The following is a 23,078-nucleotide window of genomic DNA, read 5'->3' on the forward strand; positions in this document are numbered from 1 at the left end:
GGGGTTTGTTTTAAAATTTTAAAATAAAGCCATATTTCAACTCACCAGAACATTAGAATTCTGTGAACATACTTTTTCCCTCGAGGAATAACAGTAACTGCATTGCAGTCACAGTCTGGCCACTTGAGTATTGGCTTTGCTGCTTCTTAAGCTTCCGTGCGGTTTAGATTTGCACTTATTGCTTTCCAGTTTTGTGTCATCCTCCCCTTTTAAAGCTGTTAATCCATTTTAAACATGGTGGTGACGAGTGTGGAATTCTGAAAGGTCTATTGACTAAGTCAGAGATCACAACCCATGCATGTACTTAGGCAGTGATTTAATGCCTAAACAGGCAGCTTTGTGTTTCAATGCATACAATTGATTTGTTTTCACAAAGACAAGTTGAATTTAATCTTAATTACCCTTTTAAAATCTTTGTTGCCACAATTCACTTCCATAATAATTTGAGCCTAATGCATTTGTATATGTATCACATCTCCAGCTCCCTTGCTTAAGTGACAGATTTCAGTAATTCCAACTCGTCTTTAATTGGATATGTTGTCATCCAAAATTACTCACAGACATGCGTTATAGCCTTGAATGGTTGGTTAAGTTATTCACCATCATAAAAAAATATTTATTTTTTGGTCTATGTTGCGATTCTCCCTGCTACCTAATGCAATTTTCCTAATTAATTAAACACTTTCTGAATATTTGTTTCTGCATTGGAGACAGTCAGATCCTTCTTTCCCCTTTCACCAGTTCTGAGTTTTAAGGGAATGAGCAATATTTACTCAAAGTGACATCACCTGCCATTTCTAAATGCTGTCAGGATTCACTGTAATATAGGAGAATTAAACCAACTCTGATAAAACAGTGTGGTAACAGAAATGATGTGACAACTCAATGTAAAAATACATCAGATACATTCTGAAGGACAAGATGGAACAAGGGACGAAAACACAAGAATGATTTATTGAGAAATTATAAATAGATGATAATCTTTATTACAAATGTAAGTATAAACTCAAACTTTCTATTTTACTTCGGAGTCACGTGAGTGACTACGTGAAGACCCCGCTATCACGCGTGCGCGACATTGCGTCTCACGCAGTGCAACAGCGACGGGTGGGGGTGGAGCGCTCCCGCGGGAAAAATTAAAACGGACCTACACAGGTAAGTAAAAATTGAAGTTGTATTCTTCCCCCTTGCTGTGCTTTATGTTACAGCACGTTGGACAAGGGGAAGAAAAAATGCGGCTCCAGGACCGCAGGCTGCGGGGAACCAGGTAGGTCCCGGCAGCCAGCACAGAGACGTCCAATGGCTCCAGGAACGCAGGCTGCCGCGGGGAACAAGGCAGTTCCCGGCAGCCAACACCACTAACGTCCAGCAGTTCCAGGACTGCAGGCTGTGGAGAACCAGGTAGGTCCCGGCAGCCAACACCACTAACGTCCAGCGGTTCCAGGACCGCAGGCTGTGGGGAACTAGGGAAAGTTCCGGCAGCCGACAGCTGGGTACGACTGGCGCAGGCTGAGCCCAGCACCGCGAGCTGTATACCTGGAAACAACACAGCGGGCTGCAGGCAGGCAGGAATCGGTACGGCCGATAGACTCGGGGAGTCCGGCCAGAAGGACACACTGCCCAAGGGCAGTGAAAGTGACCGCGTGGTTACTAAGGTCCACTTACCGACTCCAAGCTGAATCCAGAGCCATGAGTCGTACAGCTCAAAGCAGCGCAGCAGGCTGGAGGCAAAGCCGAGCAGGATTCAGCCCGGCCAATCATACTCATCTGAGTCCGGCCGAAAGGCGCGCTGCCCGAGTGCAGCAGAGGTTCGCCCGTGACTTGCTCTGGGAGATGGAGCAAGCTCACTATGGGAGTCTTCGCACTCCCACAACAGCATCTTATCGAGGGCTGTAAAACAATGCATCTCCCTCGATAGAGGAATGCTTTGTGGGCCAGGGATGGGATGGTCCGGAAGAAGGGGATGTGGCTGAAGAAAACAACAGTGTGCAGTGTGGAAAACGTGCCAACCCCGCACTCCAGCGCCTCTTCCGCAGAAGAGGCAGAAATTGAAGAAGGGGACGTACCACCGGCAACCAGGTAAGTAGGTGAATCTTGTTCCTTCCAGAACATAATGGTGTATGACCCGTACTAACAGGGGGATTACACTTGTTTTGGGATACATGGAGGGATCATTGTCGATACCTAAAATTTAACTGGATGGGGCAACTATGGCAGGGCATAGCATTGCCTAATGTGCTAACTTCAGCCCCAAGACTTTTCACCAAGATATTAAAACGGGCCTTGGCAATATTAGAAACAAAAACATATTGTCATGGCATATCTTGATGATATATCAATTGTGGGGAAAAAACCCTGATCGAGCTAAATCAGCAGTTTTAGCTACCAAACATAGGGTAAAACTCTGGGGTCATCTCTATCCAGATAAATCTAAGTCGACGGCATCCACAACTGGACTTTCTGAGATTTACAATTAACGTTATCCATATGTCTGCAACGTTGCCAAAGAGTAAAGCAGACGGATAAACCTTCAAAATAATTAATTACTAAAAACACTGGTGTTGGTTGCATTTTATGGTCTAAAAGCCTACAATGCACCATCTGCATGTCCACCTACGAATTGATAATATCACAGTGGTGGCATATATTAATCATATGGGAGAAAAGATCGATACCATGTGTCAACCTGGCCAATATATTTGGCTATGGTGTGTTAACATACATATCTGACTATCAGCAAACTTACCTACCAGGTAAGCTCAATACTGAGCCACACACCAGGTCATGAAAATTCAATGACAGCATCGAATGGCTGTTGGACCACAAAAAAGTTGCTGATATTACCAAAAGAGGGACACCAGATATCGATCCATTTGCATCTAGACCCAATCACCAGTTACCAACATATGCCGCTTGTGAACCACACTTGGGGCAGCAGCAATGGACGTTACTCACTTAATGCGGAATAATTGTTTACAATGTTTTTCCCTCCTGCCTCATCGGTCGGATCCTAAGCAAAAACACATATGGACTCAACATCAAGTGTCTTGAAAGTACCTGATTGGCCTACACAGCCATGGATCCCTGTGGTCTCGGACATAGTCTCTGAACCATAGTCCACCATGCTAGATCCGGGCTGGCGGACAGGACCATGAGCATGATCACGGCGACCTATCAAGAATCAACAAGGGCTGGTGTAGCGTATAATACAGCTACAATCACCAACGTCCTGGGAATTCCTATCCAGCCTATATGTAGATGAAGGACTGAGCTGCAGTACTATAATTAAGCAGGAGTGCCCTGTCAGCTTGCTGGTGGCAGGCGCCACAACAACTCTCCATGGGATCTCACCCTCTAGTTGTCAAACTTATGAGGATTATTTCAACACCAACCCTCCTAGAGGGGAGTACTCCCAGATATGGGACGTCAGTGTTGTACTAAAATTGCTAGGGGCACCAGTAATGACTGACATTTAAAAACAGTATGCTGATAGTACTGGTCTCAGCTCTAGGGGTCCAGTTTCTACATAAACTGAGACTGGGATAAATGATGGCATCTCCAGAAAAGATAACTTCGCATATTAGAGCTTGTTAAACAAGATAGACCATGATCATCAGGACACAATTTGGAATTCCAGATATACCCAACTGACACCCGACTATGTGTAATGACACACCTTCTATTATACCTTAAACTACTAAAACTTAAGAGGAAGTAAATTAACACTATGGGCAGCCATAAACAGCCTAATGGCCGGGTATCAGCACTAACCATCGCTCGATGGCTCAGACAGGCTTGGGAGCTGCTGGGGTGGATACTGACATCTTAAGTTTCTATCCACATGGGCAACAGCAACACCGGCAGCTAGAGACAAGGAAGTGCCTATGGACCATATCCTGGCTACAGCAGGATGGTCAAGAGAAAGACCTTCCAATTCTTTATAATAAGCCAATAAACTTGCAGAATCAAGTTTGAATTCTGCAATATATTTAGCCCAAGGGAGGATTATTTTGTTAAAATAAATTGTTATTGCCCGAATACAATAACATACTTTCTCCCTTGAATGACTTCGACTGTAAGTGAAGCATGGACTGTTCCACGGCTTGAAATCACAGAGCTTTAAAATCTTCACGTAGTCACTCACGTGACTCCGAAGTAAAATAGTAAGATTACACGAGAACTTACCAGTTTGAAGTTTGATCTTTATTTTATGAGGAGTTACGATGAGGGACTACGTGCCCTCCGCTCCCGCCCTCAATTATAAAGGTCAACTGGTATCTTAGTTCTCCTTGTCTTTACTATGTTTACTTCAATTACTATTTTCTGTGATTCCACACCGCTGCTTTGAAGAATGTCGCGCACGCGTGCTGGCGGGGTCTTCACGTAATCCCTCATCGTAACTCCTCATAAAATAAAGATCAAACTTCAAACTGGTAAGTTCTTGTTTAATCTTACTATTCACTCTCAACACCTTCACGGATCATTATTTGTTATTCGAGAAAAATGACTATTGTCTCTCACTAATTCAATTTTACAGCTGCTTACTGGACAACAGTTTATATCTCACCACTTCCAAATGACACTTAATATCTCAGGGGAAAAAAGAATTTAACAAGTTCAGTCACAACTGCCTGGTATAAAAACTCGCCAGAGAATCTCCGTGCTATTCAAGTCAAGTGAGCATGTTTGAAGACATGTTATCTGCATATTTGGGCCAGCGCATGCTAAAATATATTATATTTTGTATTCAACTCTTGTCAATCAAGTTGATGATTATAATGCACTATTAGATATCAGTAGCTTGTTTGTGCACCATATCCATTTTTTTTTAAATCAGAACTTTTGGAAGAGATGTATTATTCCATTTCTCTTCCAACATTACCCAACCAGTTATGTTACAAAACAAGACATCGAAAGACATACATTGAACAGTTTCATAGGAAATTTACATATGGTTCATACCATCTGTCTGGGACAGTTAATCAATACCCAAGGGTACATAAAACTATCTAATCATATTTAGAACTATTCAAAAATCTTGCACATTATTTTATGAAATCTTTCATTTAACATTTTCAGAACATTCTTTTCTGTGGCACTTTTTACATTTCTCTCTTGATGAATCAAAACTAGCAAAATTACAATAAGCTCATGAATCAATGATATAACAGAGCTTACACTAAAACTAATTGCTCATGGGTAGAAATGAGAGGGCAAAGTTTGCTTCCCGCACCCACAGTAGCAACGTAATGCCCTTGAAATTTTGTGTTGGTTGTTATAACACAAACACACATTCATCATGAACTAGAATTATGTTATTATGGCATTAATAATGGGCACAAAAAAGCATGCTGTGCTCATCCTTCAATTGTATTTGTTTGCATATACAATAAACGAATACCCCTATTTTGAAGCTCCCACTGCATCAATGACAGCTGATCGCAAGAAAACAGAATTGCAAGCACTCTTGACAGGCGGTCTTCAAAATGACTCATCTAGGTTGCAGTCAACAAAGTCATTAAAATTGTTTATAAACAGTCAGGATGAGCAACAACAGTCAGTTTGCAGTACACTCTTCAGAACTAATGATCCTGTCATGGATCTGACACCCATAACCTATTACCCATTTAAAATGTAATTTCAATTACTAAGCAGGTACTAATTATCAGGAACACGAGAGATTCAAATGCTAGAATCTGGAGCAACAAACAATTTGTTGCAAGAAAGCAACGGACTGAGGAGAGTCTACGAGAGGAAAGGGACTGCCAATGTTTCAGATGGAAACCCTGCATCTGTATTAATATTGTGACACCATCTAGGTCTTGATTTCTGATGGGTGCAAGAAGTCATGCATGAAAAACATTTTTTCTTCAAGAAAGTAGCATGATGTATTCTTGTCTCACATGATGGGAACACCAGCAAAATACTTTAATTTTAATTATTAACAATTTGATTGCAATTATCCCTGCCTGTGGCTACATGGGGTGAAACCACTTCCCACTTAGAAATATGGCTGGTTCTTGAAGGATGCGACATAAAGGAAAATATATTTAATCAATGATACACTGCAATTATAAAAACCTTTCAACACAGGAAACTCCAAGAGCTCATGCTCATAATCAATATCCTTCAGTGGAAAAGAGAAATCTTGTTGCATTCCTGCAAAATGGGTGGCACTCACCTGTGAGATGGCTGCAAAGACACAGAATTGTCAAATATTACAGCTTGTGTCTGTTTGCAGTCCAGCTTGAATGGCATTGAAGTTGAAGACTATTGCTGCCTCTATAGATTTAGGTTAAACAGAATGCTGTTTGATATTTGGCTCCATAACCCATTATAACATGTAACAAAGGTTAATGAACAACTGCCTATTGAACCATAGTTTTTTTTCACACACTGCTGCCAAGTCAGGTTGAGGTGAGTTAAACTGTTCTGGAAGACTAGCATTTTGTACGATTTCTGGCATAATTTGCCATCTCCTTTGACCCTCCATGGGTCTTACCTGATCTTGCTGGTGTTACAGTAATCGCTGTAATTTATCCATCTTTTGCAGAGCTCCCGCAGTCAGTGAAGTAAAATAATACAGCTACAGCCGAACATCAGCATGCTAACTCTCAAAAATCAGCAAGAAAAGTTGCTCTGAAGTATCAATAGCTTTACAAAAAAACCTAGACACTTACCTTTTTTTAGATGTGGGATCTCTACAAATACCACTGCTTGGGTCACCTTTCCAAGTGTTCACACACTAATTTTCTGGATTGGTGTAAGAATACGTAATAAAAAAAAACCCTGTTACAAACTTCCAAAAAAGTTATTAATTAGTCAGGATTATATTTTCATATCTCAGTCAGCCCAGCTTTCATTCCTGGTCCCAAACAGTTTTGTCTTATGTGAATCTTCATTAATATGGCAATGGTCACTATGTGTGCAAAAATCCAGCAAGACTAAGGAATTTCTACCCAAGTAATGAAGTGTTGATCGGACCCTCGGACTATCCACGATTGGACTTTGCTGGCTTTAACTTGCACGAAACGTTATTCGGTAAATGGCTCGATTGTCATCATGTATTGTCTTTCCACTGACTGGATAGCACGCAATAAAAGCTTTTCATTGTACCTCAGTACACGTGACCATAAACTAAACTGAAATGATGATGGAATTACTAGAAAAGCTACTCTTCAACATCACAATGCACTTACTCACCATCACACACAGCCCACTTTGAACATAACACATCCCACTCTCCACCACAACACATTAGCATGCTGACCCCCAAAATCAGCAATAAAGTTGCCCTGAAATTCCAATACTTAATAAAAACCTAGATGCTTACCTTTTTATAATAGCCCCACTCTGCACCCCTACACATCTACAATTCCCACTCCCAACACTACCAAATACCTACTCCTCTTTCCATCCCGCAAAATCATTGCTTCTCACCTCACACACATCTGGTCCCAACAAAACACATCTCTGCTCTCTATCCCACTGCATTGCCATTCACCCCTACAACATCCCACACACCAAGTTCCAACTCCATACTCTCTTTCCCATCATGTACCAGCATCCCACTGAGACCAACACCCATTCTCCATCCTTCCATAACCTCATTCATCATCCCCCCCGTTCGGCGAGTTCAACAATTTAGTTTATTGTCACATGTACCGAGGTACAGTGAAAAGCATCTGTCGCGTGCTATCTAGTGAGCAGAAAGACAATACATGATTACAATCAAGCCATTTATAGCGTATGATATAGTGCATGTTAAGGGAATAATATTTAGTGCAAGGTAAAGCCAGCAAAGTCCGATCACGGATAGTCCGAGGGTCACCAAAGAGGTAGATAGTAGTTCACACCACACGCATCACTCCATAATGTTCCTGCACACCATTTCACCACATCCCTTGTTAGAACTCCACAACCACATTATGCTGCTCTACTTTCCAACTGACTACATCTCTTGCGGCTCTCCATCTCACTATAACCCATTCCCACTTCTCTCCACCATACCCTTACTACTTCACCACATCCTTGTTTATAACTCTGTCACCCCCTTCTCCTCGCCGCTACTTTTCTACTCACCACTGCCTGTACAACCACAATCTCTATTCCACAGCACCAAATCCATCACACCCTTGCGCTCCCTCAAACTGCAATATCCCCTAGCTTCCCATCCCAGCACAAGCACAGCCCACCCTACCAAAATCCACCATTGCTGGGCTCCTGACCTTATGTCACCCACATTCTCCATCACTGATCTCTGATATAATGGGCTGGAAGGTGAGGATGGAGAGTACGGATGAGATATGATGGGGAGGAGCCAAAACCCAAAGCAACCCTCTCCAACACACAAAATCCCCAGATCTTTCATCCCATTCTCCACCCTGCCACATTCCATCCCCATGTTTTACACCACCACAACACATCCCAATTCTATTCACTATCTGAGCATTTAGGGTCACTAATGTAAATTTGGTTTGATCTCCTTTGCAGAACATTGTTCCATATCTATTTTTTGTTCTTCACCTTTGCTTCTCTCCCATTCGATCATCTTGTGTTCTCTCTCTTTTCATCCATCCTCCCCAATGCTCTTTTTTCTAATATCTTATTCCTAACCATTCATCTGTTTTATCGCTTCTCTTCCTGTATCCACACGTTATGTTCTTCCTCCATCCCCTACATCTTCTGCACTTTTGTTTATTGCCCTCCCTGCTTTTCCTCTCATGGACTCTTTTCACTGTTTTTCACTGTTTACTGGATTCCACAATTAGTATTGAATGGATATATATACATATATTGTACACATCACTATATCAGGTTATGTGCCCATATTTCTGACAAAGGCCACATCTGTTTTCATTATTTATTTTGCCTTTCCAGAGAAATCATCCAAGAATATTCAATATAACTAACTACTTTTCATCTAGTTGATTGTCTTCTTCCCACAATTAATAAGATTTTCATATCATGAACTAAAGTTGACAGAAATAATTGCAAAATACGATTTCTCAAAAGCCACACAAGACAGATTTTCAACATTCAAAATTGCTGAAATGAATATGATACCCTTTAATCTGACAAAATAGTAGGATTCAGAGTTTGGGGCAAATAAAAATATGAGTTCAGAGAAATTGTTGCTGCTGACAATCTCATAAATGAAAGGGATGCATAATCGGAGCCACAGACCAAGAGGAGCCAATGATAGGTGGGAAGTACACAAATATTGTCACATGTGGAAATTAAGCTTGTATTCTGTGTGTATTTCAGGTCAAGTAACTCACCTCCTAATGGGCCTGTCCCACTTAGGCAACTATTCAGGCGACTGCCAGGGACTAATTTTAATGGAATTCAGCTACGACACCTGGCGACAACCTATGACAACACCTATGTCAACCTACGACAGCAAAAATTATCGCCACTGTCGGCGAAAATGTTTCAACATGTTGAACATTTTGCGCCAGTCGCCCAAAAAACCGCCTAAGTGGGACAGGACCATTGCTCCCCAAACTTTTATATGCTCCAAAGTAACAACAGAAGTATTATGGAATATGCTCTACCTGTCTTTAGTCTGAATACTTCAGTTTGATTCTTTCAGGAGAAAACAACCTATATAATTGAAAAAATCTCTGCCCCAGATCTCTGGATACTTTCAAGAGAGAGCTAGATAAGGCTCTTAGAGATAGCGGAGTCAGGGGATATGGGGAGAAGGCAGGAACGGGGTACTGATTGTGGATGATCAGCCACGATCACATTGAATTGCGGTGCTGGCTCAAAGGGCCGAATGGCCTACTCCTGCACCTATTGTCTGTTGTCTATCAGATTTCTGCCATCGCTGGCAATTCGGAGCATGAGCACGATTCATGTTATACATCATGAGTCTGTCTAACACAACACATTGAGATCTGTCGTCCAGTAGATGTTTGGGGAATCATTGTTCCATAAGATACATTCTAACATTTTCCACACCTCCTGCAACAGCACATCTAGATATCATTACTTACATATTTAACTCCCAGAAAAAAAATCACTGTTTTCATCTGCTCATTAACATTGGGTTTTAGGTCTGGAAGTCCTTATCTAGTATCACAGTGGGAGTACCTTCAATGAAATGAACTAAGAACTGTGCAGCTGGACAACACATTGGCTATATTTGGTCACTACACTATAGGGAGGTGGGGATACCGATGGAGAGAGTTGCAGCTGAGATCCACCAGGATTTGCCTGGAATGGGTGGCTCTGATTACAAGGATATATTATGCAGGCAGGCTTTCTTTTCACTTCAACAAAAAAAGTATGTCAGCAGGTCAGGAAGCATCTGGGAGATGGGAGACTCAGGAATGGGATTCTCTATTGAATTTTCCAATTTCACATAATGCTCCCCCCAACACCCACCCACCTATTTCTATCATCTGCCAATCACCTCCTCAATCACCCTATTCCTTCCCCTCCTTCATACACTCGTCTTCCATCCCTGAATGCCTCCATCTCCCTTTATCCCCCCTCTTTCCACTCCCTCTTCTCTTTCCACCCATATATCTCTCCAGCTTTACATTTCACTGCTCCTCTACTCCCCTTATCTGACACACTTTAGTTTCCTTTTCACCTCTAACCTTTGTCATTTACTCCACTCATCTGTCAAAAACCTCTCCTGTATCCACCTATCACTTGCCAGGCTTGTCCTGCCCACAATTATCTTTTTCAGCCCCACCCCACCCCCCCCAACCTGGTTCTGTCAGTCTGATGAAAGGGCCCACACAAAATGTCACCTGTCAGAATGTTGCCTTTCCCGCTGAGTTCCTCCAGTGCACTTGTTTTGCTCAAGTGGCAGAGGGCTGCGGGCCAAATTCAGCGATAGGATTAGCATGAACAGACAACATTATCGGCATGGGCAAGATGGGCCATTAGGTGTTTTCATGCTATACCATTCTTTGATTCAATGACCCAGGTTACCTGTAGATTATCAAGTACAGAATGGCTTTTTTGGAATTACGATTTTTCATCCTTGGCGCCATGTGGCCAAATATTCTCTCACCTATTTAAACTGGCTGTGCTCGTCAAATTATCTCTTAAGTACCAACATTATTTTTTAAATATCTCAACATTAACTTGACTGAGTTTCATGATTGTCTCACCCCACAGTTGAAGGTTATTGTTGTTTGTGTAGCTGTCACTTGCCCAAATTCTTCTCCTTGCACTTGAAGGTTACAGAACAACACTCCGATGTCGATTCATTAGCTGTCTTCCTTACTTTTTCCTATTGCACTGTGTAATAAAGACTCATCCGCTTTTTTAGTTCTGTGATTGTTCTAAAATCATGTCCTTGATTAAGCTCTCAGATCTGCCCTAAAGTGAAATACTATTCAGTTTGTGTAATTATGCATTGGTTTCTCATTGCTGCTATTGTCAAAAACAAGTCAAGCACTGATCTGTTTATGTCCAATTTCACTGTTTATATAGATTCACCTGCTCCACTAAGCATGGGCATGCTTTCTGCTGTTGGTCATATCAGCCTGAAGCAACAATGAAGAAATCAAGCATTTAACTGAGCAAGTAGAAAAAATGAAAAAATGAATTAAAACTACTGCCCTATCTCCCCTAAAAATACTGTAAGTAAACCTAGCGCCTTCCCTAGCCTGGAAGCACCGTCCTCTTTGGCTATTTATCATTGCCAATTCAGGCTATCAACACTGCATTTCTTAATTAAGGGCAGCTTTCTTATCTTGTTGTAGTATTTGTAAGATTTAACCAAATTTGACAGCCCGCAAGTTAGCTCAGCATTGTGCGAGAAAGGCTTCTTGTGCCTTGCTCTGAAAGACTTCTCCCTGCACTTCCTCAAAACCTCTGCTAGGTGAATCATTGTAAAGTCATTTTAAACTTACTTTGAAGGTCAATAGTGAGCTGTGAGGAATTACTGCCTGCAACAATGTCCTAGGACCTCACGCTTTGCGGACGATTTCAGATTATTGTTGTGTAATCATATATTTCAGGTCTTACTTGGTACTTGATTTTTGAAGGTTGAGGAAATGATATGTGGATGCATTGCACTTATGTTATAATGGAAGAGCCAGTTCCCATTCAAGAAGGATGCATTGGCATCATTGGTGAACTGTTGCCAATACTACTTTTAATCAAAACATGAACAGTTTGTTTCTAACTCAGCAGCTAAACCTGTATTGTCGGCTGTCACTTTCCAATTTCATGCATCCTTTTGCAATATCTTGAATTTTCTTCAATTTTGTAGTATCTCTATTTCCCACATTCTCTACCACTAAGTCATCTCTTATGAATCTTAGGGCTTACATTCATTGCCATCACGTTCTACTGGTCAACTCAAGATCCACCACCCAGTGGGACAATTTCCACGATGGAGGACTTCTCACAACCATTTTCTTACTCATTACTAACACCATATGCCTCCCTCAAACCACCAACCACTGTCACTATCACTTTCTCTATTCTTACATTCTTCCATCTCGGAATCTTATGTAAATAGTGACCGTCTTTCGCTCCTCTACCTTCCTTTCTCTACATCTTCTCTTCCCTCGTCTACTTCTTGTATCCCATTTATCTTCATACTGGTCACATTTTACCATCGGTTAATTTGACTTGACCTGAAAATGCCAAAATAGTCTCAACTAAACAAGGGTAATCAAATTGATTGATACATTTCTGAAGATTAGACACCTTTTGAAAAATAAAATCTCATGAAATTAACAAGCATAATCGTTTTGCAAATCAACTCCATAATCCTTCTCTTTTATGATCTATTATATCTGCACCTCGACCACTACAATTCCTGCATCTGTACCTCTAGTTCTCAATCAGTCCATCACATTCACATCTTTTAGAATATACTCCATTTCACTGTATTCTTTTATCCAAAATGCTTTCCTTTATACTTTGTCGCACAGAGCCAAATCTATCAACCATCTGTTTCCTTTTCCAACCATTTCTAACCTCTTGTAACAATCTGCATGAATTTTATTTGTCATTCCCTTCTACTTCAATATTACCAAGAGTTGATATTATTACGTCTTTCAAATAATCTATTGCAGTAACAAAACAGTCATTGCACAAATACTTTTGGTGCGTTATCCATCTTTAAGCACATCTAAGAAAGCATCCATAAATGAAAGTTGTCAGTGGTATCAAAGGACACATACTTACCAATAACTTACTCACTGACGACCAGTTTAGGGTTTACCAGAACCACTCTGCTCCAGGTCTCATCAGAATGTGGGTCCAAACATGGACCTAAGAGCTGAATTTCAAGAGGTGAGATGAGAGTAACCACTTGACAGCATTTGACCGAGTTTGGCATCAATACATCCTGGTAAAATTGAAGTCAGTGGACATTAAAATGAAACCACTCCAATGGCTGAAGTCATACTTTGCACCACGGAAGCTAGTTCAAGCTGTTACCATCCCAGCCCAAGGAGACCATTGCAGGAGTTCCGCAGGGAAGTGTCCTCAGCCCAATCATCTTCCATTGCTTCATCAATTACATTCTATTCATCATAACATCAGAAGTACGGTCTATGATAACTGTACATTGTCAATTCCATACTTATCTCCTCAGCAAATAAAACAGTCCCTGTCTGTAATGCAATAAAACCGAGACAAATTTCAGGCATGGGCAGATGAATGGCAAAAATAGTTTGTCCCACTTAAGTGCCAGGCAATTAACATATCCAACAAGAGACAGTCTAACCATCTACGCTTTGCATTCAAAGGCATTACCATCACCAAGCCCCTACCATCAATTTTCACTGGAGGTCACCAATAGCTTAAAGCTTAACGTGATTATTAATGACAATAAAGGAATCAAATCAAATCAAATAAATATTATGAAACACTATGATTCCAAGCATGTCAGAGGCCCAGTGTCATGTGGCAAGTAGCTAATCTCCCAAGACCTTTCCACCATCCAAAAGGCACATCAGGAGTAATGTAGAATACTGTAACTTTCCCAGATATGTACAGCTCTAAGATCACCCAAGAAGCGTGGACACATCCAGGAGAAACTAGATGTTTAACTGACACTATATCAATCAACCTCACAATTCAGCCTGAAGAAGGGTCTCGACCCGAAACGTCACCCATTCCTTCTCTCCAGAGATGCTGCCCGTCCCACTGAGTTACTCCTGCATTCTGTGTCTATCACAATATTCATTCCCTTCATTAGTGACACACAGTGGCGGCAGTGTAAAACATTTGCAAAATGCAATATAGTTGCCTTCTCAGGATACGTCAATGGCACCTTCCAAAGACAAGAAGCGCCAGGGCAGAAAATGCATGGGAACACTACCACCGGCATTCATCTCTCCAAGTCACTCAACATCCTGACTTAGAAATACATCACTGGTATTCCATCAATGTTATGACTAAATCCTGGAGCTCTTATCCAACAGTACAGTGGGAGCACCTTCATCACAAGGACTGCAACAATTTAACGTAGCTCATCACCACCTTTTCAATTAAAATTAGGCTTGGGAAATTAATGTTGCCTTTGCCAGCTATGCAGAGATCCCAGAAATAAACAAAAAAGTCATTATGCATTATACTTGGCTTGAAGTTGCCCAGTCATCCATTTTCTAGTAGGTTACAATTTATTTCCTGATACCTTACATTTCATAATTAGTTTCTTCAAGTCTGAGATTCACCTTTTAATTATAAAGATAACTGATGGTCATAAAGTAATTGAGTTATACAGTGTGTAACTGAACTTTATTGCCCTCCCTCACAGTGTGAAACGTTGATTCTGCTGTGTGGGGATGTTCATGTGAGGAAATATTATATAATAGAACCGCTCGGATAGTGATGTTTATAGAAGCTAGGTAATTTGCAAAAGAAAAGCTTAAGGTTTTCAGAAACATGTCTCCTAACGAAATAAAGTACAATGAAACATACACACAGGGAACGATGAATCAAAACATAGAAACCTGAATCTGAACCTGCATAGCTTAGTTTATTGCTTTGAGGCAATTATAACACTGGAGGAAATTGTATTTGATTAGATTTTGTGTTGAAGAATGGATGGCTGAATAGGGCCTCTTCTTAGGCCAGAGGTCATCTGCTCTTTCTCAATGGCACATTCTTGAGCTGTGAGGGTTATGCTGAGTGAGATAGAATTCAAGGCTGAGAGATAATAGACTCTGTAATTTAGCTTTGGCTAAGTTAAATTATAATGAGATTGGAATAAGGGATAGGATGTGTGTGAATGGGAGTAGTTGCTTGGAGAGGAAGAGAATTAGATTGATGGATATGTGACCTTCCTATGTTTATAGAAAGTCAAAGAAGCAGATGTAATTCTGATGTAATGGTCTGAAGTTGTATCTTTGCACCAAACACTTATTAATTAAGTTGACAGATATACGACCCATGTATGCTTGGCTGGGAGATGTGTGTGGGTTTTGAACTTAGAAACTGTAAATTTGGCAAATTTATATAATTAATGTTTTAAATACATAGGTAATAGTATTGTAAACTGTGTAAAATTAGAATGAAACAATGTATGAAATGTATTGTCTTAGTAGGACTGTAAACATTAGACTGTTTAGATTTATAGAAATATCTTTCTTCTTGGTATGGAAAGTATGTATGACTTGTGTGATCATTGTATTACATATGTATCTTATATTTTAAGGAGTGGTCATTGATAATTGAGCCTACTGAGGTTTTGCTGTGTTGAAATAAAATAATTCTAAGCAAAGTTATATCACAGGCAAACAAAGGTTGTAGATGAGGCCAGGGAAGGGGGATCATGTGACTGATGTTGTAAATCACCAGAAGGACTCAGGTGATTGGTTACTAGCTTGTCATACCCTCTGTATCTGAAATGTCTAATACCTATATAAATGCCATGAGTTCTATCAAAGTTACTCTTCTCTGGACCCGCCCCAGAGCAACAGTTCTGTGTTGGAAGGTTCAGAGTCTAGTCTCAGCTGAATAAAGAATCGATTTCAACAGCTACAAGCGTTTGAGTCAAGTTGACTTTAGATTGTCAAAATAACTCAGTATGGACACATGTTAAATTCTATCGTGTATTGTGTTATTTTCATTTGTATGGCTGTATGGTAATTCAAATCTCACTGTACCAAGTGGTGCATGTGATCATAAATGTCTCTTGAACTCTTGTTGGAACAGGCCCTTAGGCCCAACTTACCATCTACACTAGTCCTACTTGCTTGCATTTGGCCCACATCTCTCTAAACCTGTCCAATCCATTTACCTGTCTAATTGCTTCTTAAAAGTTGCAAAAGTCCCTGCCTCAATTACCTCTTCCAGCAGCTTACTGCATACACCCACTACCTGTTGTGCAACAAATCTACCCCTCCGATTCTTATAAATGGCCTTAATCCAATGTCCTCTGGGCAAGAGACCCGATCTATTCCTCTTAAGATTTTATAGATCTCTACAAGATCATCTCTCAGTTTCCTACGCTCCAGGGAATAGAGTCCCAGCCTGCTCAACCTCTCTCTATAGCTCAGACCTTCGTGTCCTGGCAATATCCTTGTAAATCTTCTCTGCACCCTTTCCAACTTAACACCATCCTTCCTATAAAATGGTGCCCAGAACTGAACACAATACTCTAAATGTGGCCTCATCAACGTCTGTGGCCTCATCAACGTCTTATATAACTGCAACATGACCTCCTAACTTCTATACAATACTCTGACTGATGAAGGCCAATGTGCCAAAAGCCTTTTTGACCACTACATCTACCTGTGATGCCACCTTCAATAACTAAATCACTTTCAAGGAACTATGTACTTGCACACCTGGATCTTTCTGCTCTACGACATTCCCCAGAGCCCTGCCATTCAATGTGTCGGACCTGCCCATTGTAGACTTTCCAAAGTGCAACACCTCACATCTCTCTGTGTTAAATTCCATCAACCATTCCTCAGCCCACATGGCCAATCGATCAAGATCCTGCTGCAATTTTTAACAACCATCTGCACTATCTGCAAAACCACCCATTTTTGTATCATCTGCAAACTTGCTAATCTTTCCAGGTACATTCTCATCCAAATCATTGATGACAAACAGTAATGGGCCCAGCATCAAGCCCTGTGACATACCACTAGTCACAGGCCTCCAGCTGGAGAAGCAACCTTCCATCATCACCCTTTGCTTTCTTCAATGAAGCCAATTTTCTATCCAAATGATATTGCAAGAGTTAGTTGACTCATTGACTGGATAATGAGAGTGTAAGTGTTATAATTGTCCAAATTACTTGTGAAAGACTAAACTTGACAAAACAATTACTCAATAATTTCAGTATAGAGTATGTGGTTAGTGCATGGGAATAACTTTAAAGAAGTGATGGATTTGCATTCAACTGACAATAACAGGTTACAATATTGAACTTTACAGATTATTATTGAAATCACAAGATATTATTTAAATCACAATATTGGTTTGCAATAATTGTATATTCTATGATATAAATACTAACAAATCATTGTTCAATAAAAGTTTAATTCTCCACCATCCTACAAGAGCACCAGAAAATATCTATTACATGAACTCCATATCATAACTCTGAATTATCAAACAAGGTTAAACAACTTGGGTGTGTGCATTCTATGGTGACTAATTAAATTATTAACGATGATGAATGGATTTGATAAATTGATCCAGGGAAAACCATTTATTATGGTGAAACATTCTTATATCATGCAAATTAAAATTAGAAATTTATGAGTTAAAAAAGAAAGAAACCAAAAGATAATGGAACCAATGGCAGAATAGCCAGATAAGCCCAGTGAAATATACAACAGAATGTGTTTGAAATGCAATTAAATATTTTTAAGAAAAAAGGAATGAGGGATATGATTGGACGGAACTTGTGTAAACTAGAGGCCATTGAGTTTAACAAGCTATCTCCACAGTCTTTATTGTCTTTTGCCTTTTATGATATCAAAAACAATGAAACCAATACTAAATAACATCTGCCCATATTAAGCTGGATAATCAGCAGTACCAATGTGAAAACACAGTGGTGATTTATTTGACATCACCACTGTGGTGGGAATGGAATCAGGTAATAATCAAGAATCTGTTATTTTGTATACTGCACTGGAGATAATTTATTTATGAATTTATCCCTCAAACAATATTGAAGTTATCCCCAATAGTGAAAAAGGAAACAATAAACAATAATTAAATAATCAAAAAAAAATCCTGAAATGAAAACTGAAACCTGTTCTTCGAAATATGTAATTTTTCTGTCTTCTAATTCCCTCAGCCAATCCCTTTCTGTATTCCTTGCAGTTTTTCCTCCTCGTACCTTGTTTTTTTCCCCCTTTGATTTTCTTTCTTTCTTTCCCCCATTCCCTCTTCAAAAATGTCTCTCACTATAGATTATCCTTCTCATTCTATCTTCAGTACCTAACATTATTTGTACAAAGGTGAGACTTAGATTTGATACTAGAGTTAGAGGTGTGTCTCTCATCCACCAGCAGCACAAAAATACGACAATAGTTTTCTTTGGTGAATACATATTGGATGTCCCAAATTGCCTTTCACTGGAAAACAAAATGACACAATGATCTTAATATAGGCCTTCGCCTCTGGGGCTTAGGTTTAAAATCCAGACAGACTGGATGGAATTTCTGGTGAAACATCAATGGCCTGAAATATTAATTCTGTTCCTCTCTATAATAAGTCTCTTCTGACCCAAACACATCCAGTATTCTCCATACAGATTTGTGGTCTAATCGGCATGAAATGAAAACACCAAACTATCCTTAATTCAGCACCTACGTTCAATCAGAGCAATAAATTATTTGAGAAATAGAAAACGTATCACATTAATGTCGTTACAATGCCCTCCATAATATTTGTGACAGACTCGTCATTTATTTATTTGCCTCTGTACTCCACAATTTGAGATTTGTAATTGAAACAAAATCACATGTGGGAAAAGTGCATGTTGTCAGATTTTATTAAAATGTGTTTTAATACATTTTGATTTCACCATGTAGAAATTACAGCAGTGTTTATACATAGTCCCCCTCATTTCAGGGCACCATAATGTTTGGGACACATGGTTCCACAGTTGTTTGTAATTACTCAGGTGTGTTTAAATGCCTCCTTAATGCACCTTTGGAAACTTTTATTGCTGTTTATCAACACGAGGACCAAAGTTGTACCAATGAAAGTCAAGGGAGCCATTATGAGGCTGAGAATCAAGAATAAAACTGTTAGAAACATCAGCAAAATCTTAGGCTTACCAAGATCAACTGTTTGGAACATCATTAAGAAGAAAGAAAACACTGGTGAGCTTACTTATCACAAAGGGACTGGCAGGCCAAGGAAGACCTCCACAGCTGTTGACAGAAGAATTATTTCTATAATAAAGAAAAATCCCCAAACACCTGTCCGACAAATCAGAAACACTCTTCAGGTGTGGATTTGTCAATGACCACTGTCTGCAGAAGACTTCATGAACAGAAATACATAGGCTACATTGCAAGATGCAAACCACTGGTTAGCCACAAAAATAGGATGGCCAGGTTACAGTTTGCCAAGAAGTACCTAAAAGATCAACCACAGTTCTGGAAAAAGGTCTTGTGGACAGATGAGATGAAGATTAACTTATATCAGAGTGATGGCAAGAGCAAAGTATGGAGGAGAGAAGGAACTGCCCAAGATCCAAACCATACCACCTCATATGTGAAATGGCGGTGGGGGTGTTATGGCCTGGGCATGTATGGCTGTTGAAGGTACTGGCTCACTTATCTTCATTGATGATACAACTGCGGATGGTAGTAGCATAATGAATTCTGAAGTGTATAGACACATCCTATCTGCTCAAGTTCAAACAAATGCCTCAAAACTCATTGGCCAGTGGTTCATTCTACAGCAAGACAATGATCCCAAACACACTGCTAAAGAGTTTTTCAAAACTAAAAAATGGTCAATTCTTGAGTGGCCAAGTCAATCACCCGATCTGAACCCAATTGAGCATGCCTTTTATATGCTGAAGAGAAAACTGAAGGGGACTAGCACCCCAAAACAAGCATAAGCTAAAGATGGGTGCAATACAGGCCTGGCAGAGCATCACCAGAGATGCTCATGAATTGCAGACTTCAAGCGGACATTGCAACAAAATACTAAACATGACTACTTTCATTTACATGACATTGCTGTGTCCCAAACATATGGTGCCCTGAAATGGGGGGACTATGTATAAACACTGCTATAATTTCTACATAGTGAAACCAAGATGTATAAAAATTGCCTTTATTAAAATCTGACAATGTGCACTTTTTAAAAAAAAAATCAAAATCTTTTTATTTAGTTTTCAAGACATAACAAGGTGCAAAGTTGTCCATTTGTTACAGACAGAGTGTACGAAAAGAATAAATAAAAAACAACATGCCAACATATAACAAGAAAACGACAATAAAAGAAAAAATAAGATGTGCACATGTGACATTGTGCACTTTAACCACATGTGATTTTTTCTATTACAAATCTCAAATTGTGTAGTACAGAGGCAAATAAATAAATGATGGGTCTTTGTCCCAAACATTATGGAGGGCACTGTACAGCTGTTCTATCCAGTTTTGTTCTAAAACCTGTTATCAAGGCACAAAAAGGATAATGTATGATACCTGACCTGAAAGTGTCTGATGCTGAGACAGAGAGTCGAAAAGGAACTGTTTTATTCTTCACGGATACTCCAACGGTTTAAGACCAAAACAAAACAAGTGTGTAAAATACTTGGAGATCAATTCTTTACCTCAACATACTTTGGGATTTCTTGCATGGCGGGTGTTGGAACAACATGCACAATTACTTACACCATGCAGGCAATGCAGCACATATTTATTTTACAATGTTCTTTAATCCCAATCGCACCGAAACAGCAAGTCAATCTTCTTCATATTTCTCCTGGAAATTTGGAAATAATGTATCCCTGGCCTGTCACAATGTTTTTTTTTTGCAACTGTACATGGATATCATCTGTGAAACCAGCCCTCCATCCCTCCTTAAAGCAATGAGAGAAACGAGGCTTGTAAGGTGTATAAAAAGATGCAGTCTGCAGAGGAACAGAAACTTCTGGAGATAGACACTAAATGTATTGTATTGTATATCTTTATTGTCATTTCCTGAGTACTCAGATACCCAGAGGAAACAAAAAAACATTGCTCAACCAGTGTCCATTCAGTGTGCAGTAAAAATAAATAGAAATACAAATACATATATCATGAACAAATTAACACTCTACTCTCTACTAAACATCAACAGGCGTTCCAATCGGCAGCGGCACAACAGTGGCTCTGCTGCAGTGTGTCCAGGTTGATGGTTGGTGCGCGATACTTTGGCAATACTTTGGCAGGGGGCAAAGTCCGTTTATCAGTCTTATAGCCTGCGGGAAGAAGCTGAGGAGAATCTTGCTGGTTTTGCAGCTAATTCTCCTGTACGTCTTCCCAGATGGCAGGATGGAGAATATGTGATGCGATGGGTGGTAGGGGTCTTTGATGATGGAGATGGCTCTGCTGATACATCTCTTCCTGTATATGTCCAGCAGGAAAGGGAGTGGAGCACCAATAATCCTGCTGGAGTAAATCAGCGTGATAGGCAGCATCTCTGGAGAAAAGGAATGGGTGACATTTCAGGTCGAGACCCTTCTTCAGACACTTCTGGAGGATGCAAGGTATCTCTGGCACTGATTATGAGAGTTAACAAAATGAGCTTCTGAAGATTGCTTTATGCAGACTCATAGCCCAAAAGCATTCAGAACAAAGTAAGTGTGTAATGGACACAGAAAAGGTTAAATTAGCTGCTTCAGAATCCGACTTGAATCATTCAACTATCTCAAACATTTCCACCATCTAGACAGCACATCCAGCATGTAATATAATAGCTGTTTCCCTGTATAACATAGTCCCAAAAGTATCCAAGCATCTCTACATCTCCCAGGAAAAAGCTGTTTATTTGTTTAGCACACTATTATTCATCTTAAGTATTTGTTCCCTGAACCATGACTGCAATAAGATTCACAGTATATCAACCACAACTTGCAATGCACCAATATAAGCAGATTCAGTGGCACCTTCAAACTCTCACAGCTAGAAGGGTACGGGTAAGGGGAACACAACCAATATCATTTTTTTCTCCAACTCACATGTCATCTTGATCTGAAAACCTATCTCTTGTCTTTCGTGGTAACCAGGTCCAAAGATGGTAACACCCAACCTATCAGCACTGTATGGATGGACTACAGCAATGGGGGGGGGAGAGAGAAGAAGAGGGGCCAGCGTACTTAGTAACTTTGTTTGGGCCGTAGGTGGCCGGTATTTGTATACATTGGATATGCTTTAAACTAATTTCACTGTGCCTTGTCACATTAAGACAATAAAGTATTCCATTCCAATTTAAAATGGCAACTCACCTCAGTCTCAAAGACAATTAGGATCAAGACAGGTAGAAACAATTTTGGCATAAAGTGGAACAGGAGTTTTATTAGCCTTGATATGTGGAGCAATTTGTTTTTTCCAAGCAGCTCACTAGATTTTTATTTATTTTACCATTGTACTATGAACATCTAATTTGCTGAAAGTTAGTCCTTCAAACTGAATATTGTCCCACAATATAATTCCCAATTCAATGAACACCATCTGTGCCTCTTATAAATAAATACAAATAACACAACTTCTTCTCATTCAATGTAAGTAATGTCACATCTATATTACTAAAAGTCTGATCTTGACCGCTTTTGGGTCGCTGTGGTGTGATTTCCGATAGAACGCCGCCACCTATGGCCATGATTTTTGGCCACCTCGCTCAGAGCCCCCCTCCGCGTTCCGGGACTGGAGGAATTTTTCACATTGATGAAAAATCAGAGAGATATTAATGTTTTTTTTTAATTGCCATCTCTCTCTCTCTGCTGCCCCTGCTGGTGGGAGGGGGGAGGGACTATAAAACCCGGATGTGGTGTGCCTCACTCAGTCTCTGCAAGATGGAGGAAGCCAGTGGGTCACGTTTCTCTGAGCTCTGAATAACACTAAACACATGTCTACTCAACTGTGAGTCCCCTTAATGTGGTTTGAAAAGGAAAA

General features: G+C 40.1%; 1 protein-coding gene across 13 annotated transcripts in view; it reads right to left on the reverse strand.

The window, feature by feature from the left end:
- The window catches only part of nrxn1a (neurexin 1a), a 1,388,176-nt gene that overhangs the window by 1,234,372 nt on the left and 130,726 nt on the right, over window positions 1–23,078 (reverse strand). The window lies entirely within an intron of this gene.

The sequence above is a fragment of the Leucoraja erinacea genome, chromosome 8 (assembly GCF_028641065.1).
Source record: "Leucoraja erinacea ecotype New England chromosome 8, Leri_hhj_1, whole genome shotgun sequence".
NCBI classification, from domain to species: Eukaryota; Metazoa; Chordata; class Chondrichthyes; order Rajiformes; family Rajidae; genus Leucoraja; species Leucoraja erinaceus.